This window comes from Dromiciops gliroides, chromosome 6, assembly GCF_019393635.1.
Source record: "Dromiciops gliroides isolate mDroGli1 chromosome 6, mDroGli1.pri, whole genome shotgun sequence".
NCBI classification, from domain to species: Eukaryota; Metazoa; Chordata; class Mammalia; order Microbiotheria; family Microbiotheriidae; genus Dromiciops; species Dromiciops gliroides.
Window position 1 is genome coordinate 213,090,287 of NC_057866.1, and position 12,486 is coordinate 213,102,772.

The following is a 12,486-nucleotide window of genomic DNA, read 5'->3' on the forward strand; positions in this document are numbered from 1 at the left end:
TAAGCAAAACAAAGACAATAAATGTCCTCAAAGAGCTTACAGTATACAGGGAAAAGACCACACACACACACACACACACACACACACACACACACACACACACAGGTGGAAAGTGGGGAGGAGACAACAGTAGGTGCCCAGAATGGGGGTGGGGGTAGGGGGTGGGAATCTTGTGGAGTTGAAACTAAGCAGAGCTACAGATGACAAGTGGAGTGAACTGGAAGTCCAAACACTGTCCTTCACAAAGAAAGCTCAGGTTGGATTTAGCATTCTGCCTTACATTTCTCCAGCCCTCCAATCATAGAAAATGGCTGAGGAGGTAGCAAAGTGTTGAGGATCCATGGCTAAGTTAAAACGACGGTGTTAAAATTAGACGTGATCAGTTTATCTTGGGAAAGACTTCTTGTTTTATGGAGTTGAAACTAAACAGACCTGTTGATAGAAAGGAAAGACCTACAAGATCCTTATTCTGACATTGTCAAAATTTATTAAACTTTTAAAAAAATATCTTACAATTTATATTTAATCTTTTCACTATTCATGATGTTCCCTTTTTGACAAGAGAAGAAATCAAAATATAGTTTGAGCAAGCTTTCTGATCTAGAGTAACCCAAACCTTTCTTATAACCAAGAAGTCAGTCCTACATCCTAAAGTCATTGTCCAACAGCCTCGTAACACTGAGTTACATTGTCATCTAGATGTAACCTTTTTAGAGTACCTGGTTTCTATTATTAGATTAGATTATCAATATGGAACTAACCCTAGAAGTTTTTGGTTTTGTTTTGTTTTTTGTTTGTTTGTTTGTTTTGTTGTTGTTTTGGGGTTTTTGTTTGTTTTGTTTTTTCTTGGTTTTAGAATACAGAATAATGTATTTATTATGCAACTGTAGCCATCTCCTAAGGGGAATACAATGAAGTGGCCTGTATTGCCCCTCTACTGCCACTGTGACTTTTATTTTATTATACCTATATTTTCTTAAACCCAACCAAAAAAGACAAATCCTTATAGTTTAAGAAAAGACTTGCTTTATTTTTAGCTATGAAAAGCTGGTAGGAAGATCATTTCAATAATGAAATACGGACTGGAGCTGGTAGTTTCCAAAGTCCATTTCCTGGGTTGAGTGATTTTAGGGTTGTCACTCACATTACAAAAGTATAGCCACATTTTCATATAGACAATATGTACAATTTAAAATGTTTAACATTTTAACATTTTTTAATTGACCTTGTTTAAATATGTAGAATTTAATCAGTTTTGAATGCAATGAATCAACTCTGGGGAAATAATATTTTGTGAAGCACTTGAACTTTTAGAGGAGGAAAAAATAACTAAGTAAATGCAAATTTGTTTCCATTCTTAGGAATACACAGAATCACAATGCCCAATTTCCTTAAATAGTGACATTGGAACTAAGATGATTTGACTGTCTGCAATGTCATCATAATAATATTCAGAATTGTTTTCTTTTGCATAAATAAATATTCACAATATTCATTGGGTTCTCTGACTAATGCTTTCTTGCTAAAATCTGTGATTTTATAATTTTGGACAGGTTGAGATGTCCACATGATTTTACAAATCAGATAAAGATAAAATAGATTTTGGGGTTTAGTGCCCATTTTTCCTAGGCTTCATGAGAAAGGGAAGAGAGCTTGCTTAATTTGGATTCTTTTTTGTCTTGGTTTGTTTTTTGTTCAGTTGCAATTTCTTCAGGCTATTCCTTTCCTGTGAAAGGATGCTGAGTAGAAGTTCATTTGATACTTAGAGACTTGAGGTGTCTAGATAATGGTTGCATATGTGAGATCCAGGATTTGAACCTAGGTCTGTGTGATTCCATGGCAAACCATCTATCCATAATACCATGTAGCCTCTTAAGAGTGAAAGAAATGTCTGCTATTAGTGCTAAATTTCTATTGTGTACATCCTTGGGCAAACAGAAATGGGTCATTAGAGTTAACTGCTAATACAGAAAACTATTCCAATGACTTTTCTTTTATACCTCAACACTGTTTTCCTGTTACAATGTAACATCTGTTAACCTTGATGTATGTGTCTGAGTAACTTTTGCACAGTTTCTTCTGCTAAATTTAAAGCATCAAATGTTACTGAAAAAAATGCAAAGTGTCATATTCTGTGGTCCCCCAGAAAGCATAGAATAATAGTAGGAGAAAAAATTAAAAATAGATATAAAAGTGAAATGCAGAAAAGACATCTGAACTTAGAATAAACATTGCAGAACTTTCAAACACAAGTGATTAAGAAAAAATGAATTCATGTTGAAAAGTCCATTTGAAAAAGTGAGTGACAGATATGTATAAGAAAAATTCTGAAGTAGAGGGAAATTTGCCAGAATGGAAACAAAAGGTATACACACACACACACATATATGTGTGCGTACTTATTCACACACTTTATATACAATCCAACTTGATTGACATTCAATACAAGATACTCAGAGATAGCTTAGAATTATAGGTATCTCAGAATAACACGACAAACAAGTAAAATCCTGAAAACTATCATCAGAGTAAATAAAACTACCTAGAATATAGAAAATTTGCCAAGTAGAATTGCATACTACTGACAGTCATTTGACAGAATATTTTAAGGCATTAATAAGATATATTCAAATCAAAAACCTTTAAATTTTCTCCTAATACACAGCAATCACTTAAAGATTAAAAAAATAAAGTTTTGAATAGTCAGTTTTAGAGAAGATGTGGCATAACAGTTGTTTATACTGTAAACTGGTCTGACAAATGTGGAAAACAATTTGGAATTTACCCTCCTCCTAAAAAGATGAATAAAAAGCCCTAATGTTATGACAAAGACATTCCCCAGATAAGAATATGTCCTACGTCATCAATGTCAGTGCCTACATATATAAAAATATCTATAGCAGCAGCTATATTGTGATATCATATAATTATAAGCAAAGTAGATGTCCACATATTACATTATGGCTAAATAAACTGTCACATGAATGTAAATGGATATCATCATGAAACAACTGATAATATTGATACTGATAAGCATGGAAATACATGAACTGATAAAAAGTAAAGTAAGCAAAACCAGCAAAAGAGTATAAATGACTAGAAAAATATAAATGAATAACAACAAAAATTTTGAAATTGAATGCTGTGAAATTATAATAATCAAGCTTGGTCCCAAAGGAACACTATCACAAGATACTTCCCTCCCTCCTTTTTAGAGGTGGGAGAATATAAGTGTGGAATACTGCATATAATGAGACTTTTTCAATCTCATGGCTAATTTTGCTGAGCTGCTTCCTTCCCTGTCTCTTAATTCTTTGTTGAGAACAATGTTCTAAAACATTATTTGAAACAATATTATTTTTTTAAATTTTATTTATTTATTTATTTTTCTGCAGGGCAATGGGGGTAAAGTGACTTACCCAGGGTCACACAGCTAGTAAGTGTCAAGTGTCTGAGGCCGGATTTGAACTCAGGTCGTCCTGAATCCAGGGCTGGTGCTTTATCCACTGCACCACCTAGCTGCCCCGAACAATATTATTATTATTATTATTTTTTGCGGGGCAATGGGGTTTAAGTGACTTGCCCAGGGTCACACAGGCAGTAAGTGTCAAGTGTCTGAGATCAAATTTGAACTCAGGTCCTCCTGAGTCCAGGGCCAGTGCTTTAATCCACTGCGCCACCTAGCTGCCCCAACAATATTATTTTTTTAAAAAGATTCTCTGGCACAGAAGAAATTCGGAAATTTAATTGATATAAAAAAGAAATCAAAATATAGTTTAAACTGAATTTACCCAAAGAACATCTTTCTTCATATTCAAAGAGAAAAAGAGCATAATTGTACAATTTTTAAAATATGGTCACGTTATTTCTTCTTGATTGAAGTGTAACCTGAGTCCTCCATTGCTCTTATAATTAGTATCCAAGCAACCCAAACTATATGCCATGCCCACATACACATTAAAACTAGTACAGGCAAAAATAGGTACAACACACACACACACATATACATATATATACACATATATGCATATATACTTATTGTTTACAATTATTAAACGCCTAATCAGCAGAAGTGCTATGAAATTTGATTCTTAAGTTTTAGATCTCCTGATATTTTTCCCTCAAGAATACTTAGAAGAATTGTGAAGTCTTTGATAGAGTAATTAGGGTAAAAACAATTCTATGCCTTGTTGGTCTTCTCAATCAAGACAAATGACTACCATCTTTAAAATATAGTAGAATTTTCCTCTGGCTTCCTGGTATATACTTACATTGTTCATTTTAAAATTAATACACTTGTCACTGTGGGGAAAATATTATCAGGAAGAAAAAAATCTTCTTAGCAGCTGCACAATTTTTGTTTCTTGACCAAAACTGAATAAGAAGAACCCTTTTATAATAATTATTATTTTATTTATATGTTTGAGTTCCACATTTTATTCCTCTTTTCCTCCCTTCCCTCCCCATTCCCTGAGGTGGTAAGCAGATAGGGATTATACATGTGCAGTTATATAAAACATTACTATATTAGTAATTTTGTAAAAGGAAATTTGAATAAAAGAAAGAAAATGAAAGAAAATGAAAAATAGCATGCATCTGTCTGTGTTCCATCAATATCAGTTGAAGTGTAACCTGAGTTCTCTGGAGGTGGATAGTATGTTCCATCCTTAGTCCTTTGGGATTGTCTTGGATTATTGTATTGCTGAGAGTGTCTGTGCACAACTTTCTCTTGGTTCTACACACTTCACTATACATCAGTTAAAAAGAGTCTATGAGCAAATTTGAGCACTATTGTACACTGTGGAAACATCACTTTGACATCTTGGTTTGATTCCTTTGACTAAAGAAAATTTATTGACATTTCACCATAAAAATATCCTTTTGTCTAGGGGAAATTTTAGTCATCAATAATTTGTCAGAGGTTTCATTCTATGACTTTAACCAGCGATATAGTGTGTTTTTAATTGTATCTTAAAAGCAGTTGTCTTCTTTATCCAGAATTGATTTATATGCCCTCAGGAAAAGGAAACAAAAGATTCCCATTTTGATATTTCTTTCCCTCCTTCATAATTGTGTTAAGATAATATAACATATGGGGGCAGTTAGGTAGCACAGTGGATAAAGCACTGGCCCTGGATTCAGGAGGACCTGAGTTCAAATCCAGCCTCAGACACTAGCTGTGTGACCCTGGGCAAGTCACTTAACCCCCATTGCCCTGCAAAAAAAAAAAAAAGAAAAAAGAAAAAAAAAGAAAATATAACATAATGTTAAGATAATGTCTTAGAAATACAGGGTTTTAGATGTATTAGGGTTAATGTTAACATAATGTTAAAATAATCTCTTACAAACAGAGTGTTTTAAATGTATTAGGGTCTCAGAGATTACCTAGTCCAAGCCTCTCATTTTATAGATGAGGAAATGGAATTCCAGAAATGTGAAATGATAGTTAAAAAATTTGTATGGGTAGTAAATTAATGGTAGAACTGGAAGTATGATCCAGGCCCATCCAGTCTTTTCACTAAATCAAGCTTCATTCTTGATTCCATAGTTAAAAAGGGCTTAAGGATAAAGGGAGAGGCTGTCGCAGGGAGGTGCCACTGCCGCCACAGCCCAGGCATGGGCCGGAGCTGGGGTCGTTGCAGAGAGCCCGGAACTCCGGGTAGCACCCGGGACAGGAGATGGCGGCTCAGTGGTACAGAGCCCGCCTGCTGCAGGCCGGTAGGAGCCCGCGAGCATGGCAGACTACCTGATCAGAGGTGGCACTGGCTACGTGCCCGAGTACCGGCTTATGGTGCAGTGGCTCTTCGCCAGCGCTGAGGACCTCACTTACGATTTCTTGATCCTACTAGGATTCATAGATTTCACAACTGATGAGGTAGATTTGACTTAAGCTGTAACTCGGAAAATCACTCTGAAGACACCATTGATCTCATCTCCTATGGACACTGTAAATGAAGCTTGATATGGCCATCGCGATGGCTTTGATGGGTGGCATTGGTTTCATCCACCATAACTGTACTCTTGAGTTCCAGGCCAATGAGGCGCGCAAGCTCAAGAAATTTGAACAGGGTTTTATCACAGATCCTGTTGTGTTGATCCCCTTCACACACAGTGGGAGACGTGCTAGAGGCCAAGATGCAGCATGGTTTCTCAGGCATACCCATTATCGAGACAAGCACCATGGGCAGGAAGCTGGTGGGCATGTTACTTCCCATGAAGTAGCATGAGACCTATCTCAGTGAGGTGATAACAAGTCAGAACCACTTGGTGGTGGCACCATATTGAAGGAAGCCAATGAGACCCTGCAGCTCAGCAAGAAAGGAAAGCTGCCTATTGTGAATGACAGTGATGAATTGGTAGCCATCATCACCAGAGTGATCTGAAGAAAATCCGGGATTATTCCTTGGCCTCCAAAGATGCCCACAAGCAGTTGCTCTGTGGAGCCGCTGTGAGCACCGGCTTAGGATGATAAATTCGGACTGGACTTGTTCACCCAGGCAGGTGCTGATGTCATTGTGCTGGAGTCATCTGAAGGGAATTCGGTGTATCAGATTGCTATGGTGCACTACATCAAGCATTAATACCCCCAACTGTGGGAATGTGGTGATGGCAGCACAGGCCAAGAACCTGATCGATGCAGGTGTGGATGGGCTTTGAGTGGGCATGGGTTGTGGTTTGAGTTCTAAATTTTCTCCCTCACTTCTCTATCTCCTTCTTGGGAAAGCAAGCAATTTTATATAGATATATATGTTCAGTCGTGAAAATATATTTTCATATTATCAATGTTGCAAAAGAAATACAGACAAACATACCCTTTGACCCAGTGATACCACTATAAGGTCTTTTTCCCAAAGAGATCATAAAAAAAGGAAAAGGACCCAAATGTACAAAAATATGTATAGCTGCTCTTTTTGTAGTGGCAAGGATTTGGAAATTGAGGGGTTGCCCATCAATTGGGGAATGGTTGAACAAGTTGTGGTTTAGTTGTGGAATACTATTGTGCTGTAAGAAATGATAAGCTGGCAGATTTCAGAGAAACCTGAAAGGTCTTACATGAACTGATGTCGAGTGAGAGGAGCAGAACCAGGAGAACATTGTACACAGTATCAACAACATTGTGTGTTGATAAACTGTGATAGACTTGACTCTTCTCAGCAATACAGTGGTCAAAGATAGTTTCAAAGAACTCATGATGGAAAATGCTCTCCAAATCCAGAAAAAAGAACTGGGTAATCTAGAGGCAGATTGAACCGTACTATTTCTACTTTTTTTTCTTTTTTGCAGTTTTTCCCTTTTGTTCTGATTCTTTTTTCACAGCATGACTAATGCAGAAATATGTTTAATGTGACTGTACATATATAACATATATCAGATTGCTTGCTGTTTTGGGGGGTAGGGAGAAATATTTGGAAATAGAAATCTCTACATGTAACTAGAAAATAATAAAATACTTTTATGATAAAAAGAATATAGAACATAGATATGATGATAAAACAATTATAGATAAATTTATAATAGTTCAAAGGATGATCCTCTCTGCATATTAGAGATCCCAATGTATATTGGGTTATATTCTAAGGATCTCAAGGTCTTGGCCACAAAAAACAAGTAGTATGGCTTTAGTGGATCCATACCACAAGTTGAATAATGACCTCATTTCTAAGAAGACCATTTGCCTGTGATAAAGATAACCTTCCATTTAGAGTTCTTGGATCTCTAATATTCAGATAACTAATTTCAAAATTCTGGAAATATCAAGATGAAATTGTAGTGGTAGTGGTGGTTGTAGGGGTATTAATAGTGCTAATGGCAGTGGTAGTGGTGGTGGTAGTGGTGGCAGTGGCAGAGGAGGTCCAGCAGTTGCAGCAACAGCAGCAGCAGTAGAAGTAGTATTATCCAGTGCCCCCCTTTTACTTTAAAACAAACTTAGTCACTAAAGCTATGAAAAACCTACTAAAATAGGAGGGATAAGCGTGCACAAATTAATTAGTGAATTAATATTCTGTATTTCAAGTTCTGTGACTTCCCATGTGTGAGTCCTCTGACCTTATATAACCCTTGATGACTCAGTCTATGAAATTTGAGAGTTCTTGCCACCTATCTCAAGTTATGTAGGCTGGTTCAATGTAGATTATATTTGTGTCTACTTAACTTGATAGGATTTGAGTTTCTGTTTCACTCAGAGGCTCATTTTCATTCTGTGAGACCCTTAGTAAACCCATTACCAACTCTGTTCCATGATGACACAACAATTTCAACCTTTGAGGTTATAATAGTTAGCATACAAAATAGGCCTGTTTTAAATAGCACCATAAAAGGACAAAATATCATTCCATCTCGTGATATACTGAAGATGGGGGACATTTAAGATGAAAAATACTTAACTGACATAATAATGAAAACATGGAATGTGGTAAAGTGAATAATTTTTTTTTCTGCATGACCTTGGTTTAGAATGAGGAATAATAGATACAAGTATCAGAATGGAGATTTTATCTCAATGTATAGAAAAACTATCAACAAGTAAAACAACAGCAACAACAACTACAACCTTCCTCATTTCCTATACAAAATAGCCTGGCATCCTTCAGTGAATAAGAGTTTTTCTTCACTTGAAGTATTTAAGCATATGCTGAAAGACCACTTGTCATAGAAACCAAAGAGCAATGGTCAACAAACTAAGGTCCACAGAACATATTTGGGCTTCAATCTGTGTTTGTACAGCTAAGAATGGATTTTATATTTTTGTGTACATTTTTATGTAAAAATCATTCTTGGGGCAGCTAGGTGGTGCAATGGATAAAACACCGGCCCTGGATTCAAGAGGATCTGAGTTCAAATTTGGCCTCAGACACTTGGTACTTACTAGCTGTGTGACCCTGGGCAAGTCACTTAACCCCAATTGCCTCACTAAAAATATATATATATATATAGCAAGAGAGATTTGGCCCATAGGCCAGACTTTGCAGACATGTCTATAGAGTGTATTTGATGTTCTTGTATGGATTAGACCAAATGATCTTTGGTGTCCTTTCCACCTCTGAACTTCAAAGGAGTAGCATATACTATCTTTAAAACATCAAAAATGCACTACCATCTAGTATAAAAGAGAAATCTAGGTTTTAGCCTATCTTTCTAACTGAAAGTGTAACTTTTTACAAGGTGTTACTTTTTCTTCATTATTGGTATGAAGGAGAGAAGTTTCTCCTCATATTATATATTTTCCATGACCCATAGTACTTAGAGTGTTGGTTAATGCATTTATTACTCTCTTTAGTTTTAATTATTATATTTTATTAAGAGCTATATTTAGCTATAGACCACACGTTTCATGAGACATTCAAAAATGAAAGACTACAAGGATTGATTCATTTTTATCTTATTTGCAATTCTTAACAAAACCCAGAATAGAGAATCGATGGAGTCTCAAATTGTGCCTGGTCAAGGCATCTCTCCTTGAAAACTGCTTGACAAAGGGAGTATCAATGAGGAAGAAGCTACAACTTGTATTTTGGGATAACTCTAATTCTTAGTCTTTGTTTTTTTTTTTTGCTTCCACTATCGCTCTATAAATCTACCTCTTTGAAACTGCCACACCTTGTACCTAATTCTACATAAACATACATGCATAATATATACATACATACATATAAACAAATATGTGATATATGTGCGTTTCCAGAATATAACCTTTCACATGCTTGAAGAAAACTATCACAGTAGCTAAGCCTTCTCTTCTCCAGGCTAAACATCCATAACTCCTTTAATTGATCCTCAAATGTAATGATCTCAAGTCACTTCACCATCCTGCTCATCCCCTCTTTGATGTTTTCTAATTTATAGGTATCACTCCTCAATGTAAGTACACAGAATGGACTACTACAGTGCTCTCTGTGGTGTGACCAGAGAAGCATTTTGTGGAACTATCCCATCCTTAGATGTAGATATTTTAGATCCCTTATCAAAGCCTGGTGTTTCTTTGCCTTTCTTGCTGCAATGCTTTTCTGAAATGCAATGGGATATAATTAATAGAAGGATGGTAAAAGAATCAGTATGATTAGGCTTTTTTAAAAAAATCTTGCCTCTGATGCATATTAGCAATGTGAAAATAATGAATTATCTTTCTCTTTCACTTCAGTCAATGCTCCTAATGAGGCAACTAGGTAGCACAGTGAATAGAGTGGTGGGCTTTGAGTCAAGAAGACCTGAGTGCAAATACAGTCTCAGTATGTGTTTGTTGTTGTTCAGTCATTTCTGCAATGTCTGACTCTTCAAGAGCACATTAGAGATTTTCTTGGCAAAGTAGTGGAGTGACTTGCCATTTCCTTCTCTAGCTCATTTAACAGATGAAAAACCTGAGACAAAGAGGGTTAAGTGACTTGCCCAGGATCACACAACTGGCAAGTGTGTGAGGCCGAATTTGAATTAAAGGTTCCTGACTCCAGGCTGGTATTCTGTCTTAGCTGTCGCTAAATAGCTATGGGTCCCTGGACAATTAATTTAACCACTGTCTACTCCAGTTTCCTCTGCTGTTAAAGCAGTATCATAGTATCACCTACCTCACCAGTTTGTTGTGAGGATCAAATGAGATAACATTTTAAAGTGCTTAGCACAGTACTGACACATAGTAGGTGTTTTATAAATATTCCCTCTCCTTTTCTACTCTAAGAATATCAGCTAAAACCAAATTACCTAGCTGAATCAGAGATGGGAGGTACTGCCACATAGAGGAAGCCATCAGTCTGGAAAAAAATCACACTGTTTACCAATATTGAGGTTGTAGATGATTTATATCCTCTAGGAAACAAAATACAGGAGAGCCTGGGCATGTCCATTTTGTAGCTGTGGTCTTAATTTTTTAACCCCAATTTAAGACTTTTATTTACTAATATGCAAATTCATTGTATGAAATTTAACCAAAGGTTCTATCTTGCAAAAATTTCTTCTATCCTTAGGATTACATATTTTAATTATTCTTCCTATCTTTGTATCATCTGCAAAGATGATCGTCAATGATTTATTCAAAGTGATAAAAATTTTGAACAACATAAGACCAATGAAAAATTCCTGAAGCACTTCACTAGCAATCATTTTCAACTTGATGTTGAATTATTGCTTATAACTCTTTCTCTCTGACAATTTAACCATTTCTGAATTCATATAACTGTACTGTCATTTATCCTGCATTTTCCCAACAATAAATCTTATGGTTTTTTTTTTTTTTAATTAAAGCCAAGTTCACTGGACTGATTTTTTCAGCTTCCATTCTCTTATTTTTGAAAATCAGGACACCATTGCTGTTAAACTTTTTTCTTAATGAATCTAAGATTAAAATTTAAAGTACTCAGTAATACTTGGATTTCATCAGTAAAAGTACTCAGTGGAAACTTGAATTAAAAAAAAATTGTTATTCCTTTTAGGCAAATTCTTTACATTTCTACATCTGCATATGGGCCTTTTTTCATAGAATAAAGTTGCATTTCTCAGCAAACATTTAGTTAAACTGGAATGCATGTAGGAAAAAGAATGCTTAGCCTATAGATCAATAACAATGTCATATTAAGCCTTCAAGGTGGTAGGGGGAGTGGGATTTATAATGCATAGATTTAACATTATGAATAAAATCTCAGAAGTAGAATGTAGATTGGAAGTTGTGGAAATATTTTCATAGTCATGGAAAGAATTTCATTTTAATTCAGTGAATTTTCACAAGGATACTTGAGATGCATTATCAAGTTCATAGCAATTCTTCCACTTTTTCATCCTTTCTAAAATTTAATACCTTTTTTTGCTTTATGTGCCAAATTTTGATTCAAATGATTCAAACAAAGACAAAATTACTAATTAATATTTATCTAACTGTGGACCACAAAAGTGGGGTGATGAGATAAACTGGCCCTGTTAGTTACAAATTTCTGACCTAACATAAAGCACTTTCTGAAACTCAGTTTTCTAATCTGTAAAAATAATGAAGTTTTATCTAATGATCACTGTAGATTTCGGTCTATGAAACTATGATCAGTAGATGAATATTGTAAATACCTGTGATTTTCTTGGTATGAGTATTCCTTGTGGTGACAAAGATTGAAGCCTCTTTTGTACATTAGAAGACAGTTTAATGAATTGTGATTAAAATACCAACAACATCAATAATAACAAGAAACATCTATATAATGCTTGCTATATACCAAGCACTGTGCAAAGCTTCTTTAAGAAGAAAAGAAAATCATTTGACAAATGATCCAATTGTGAGCCTTTATGAATTCATGTAGGATGATTGTTGAGTGATAAACAGGGAACCCATTTCTGAGCTAAAAGCTATCCCATGTTGGATCTGCCAGATCTTGTCTTTGTTGGAACAGCCTTAAAAATCCAGAACTAGCTTTTGAACATAATGAGGTATCCTATCAAGATTTTTACTGGAGGGTATATATTCATAATGTTAAACTATTATTCCTGTGAAATAGGAAACAGAAAATGGAAATT

At 35.4% G+C, this 12,486-nt stretch overlaps 1 pseudogene; it reads left to right on the plus strand.

The window, feature by feature from the left end:
• Positions 1–5,734: 5,734 nt before the first annotated feature.
• Positions 5,735–7,884, plus strand: LOC122732211 (annotated as a pseudogene).
• Positions 7,885–12,486: the final 4,602 nt, after the last annotated feature.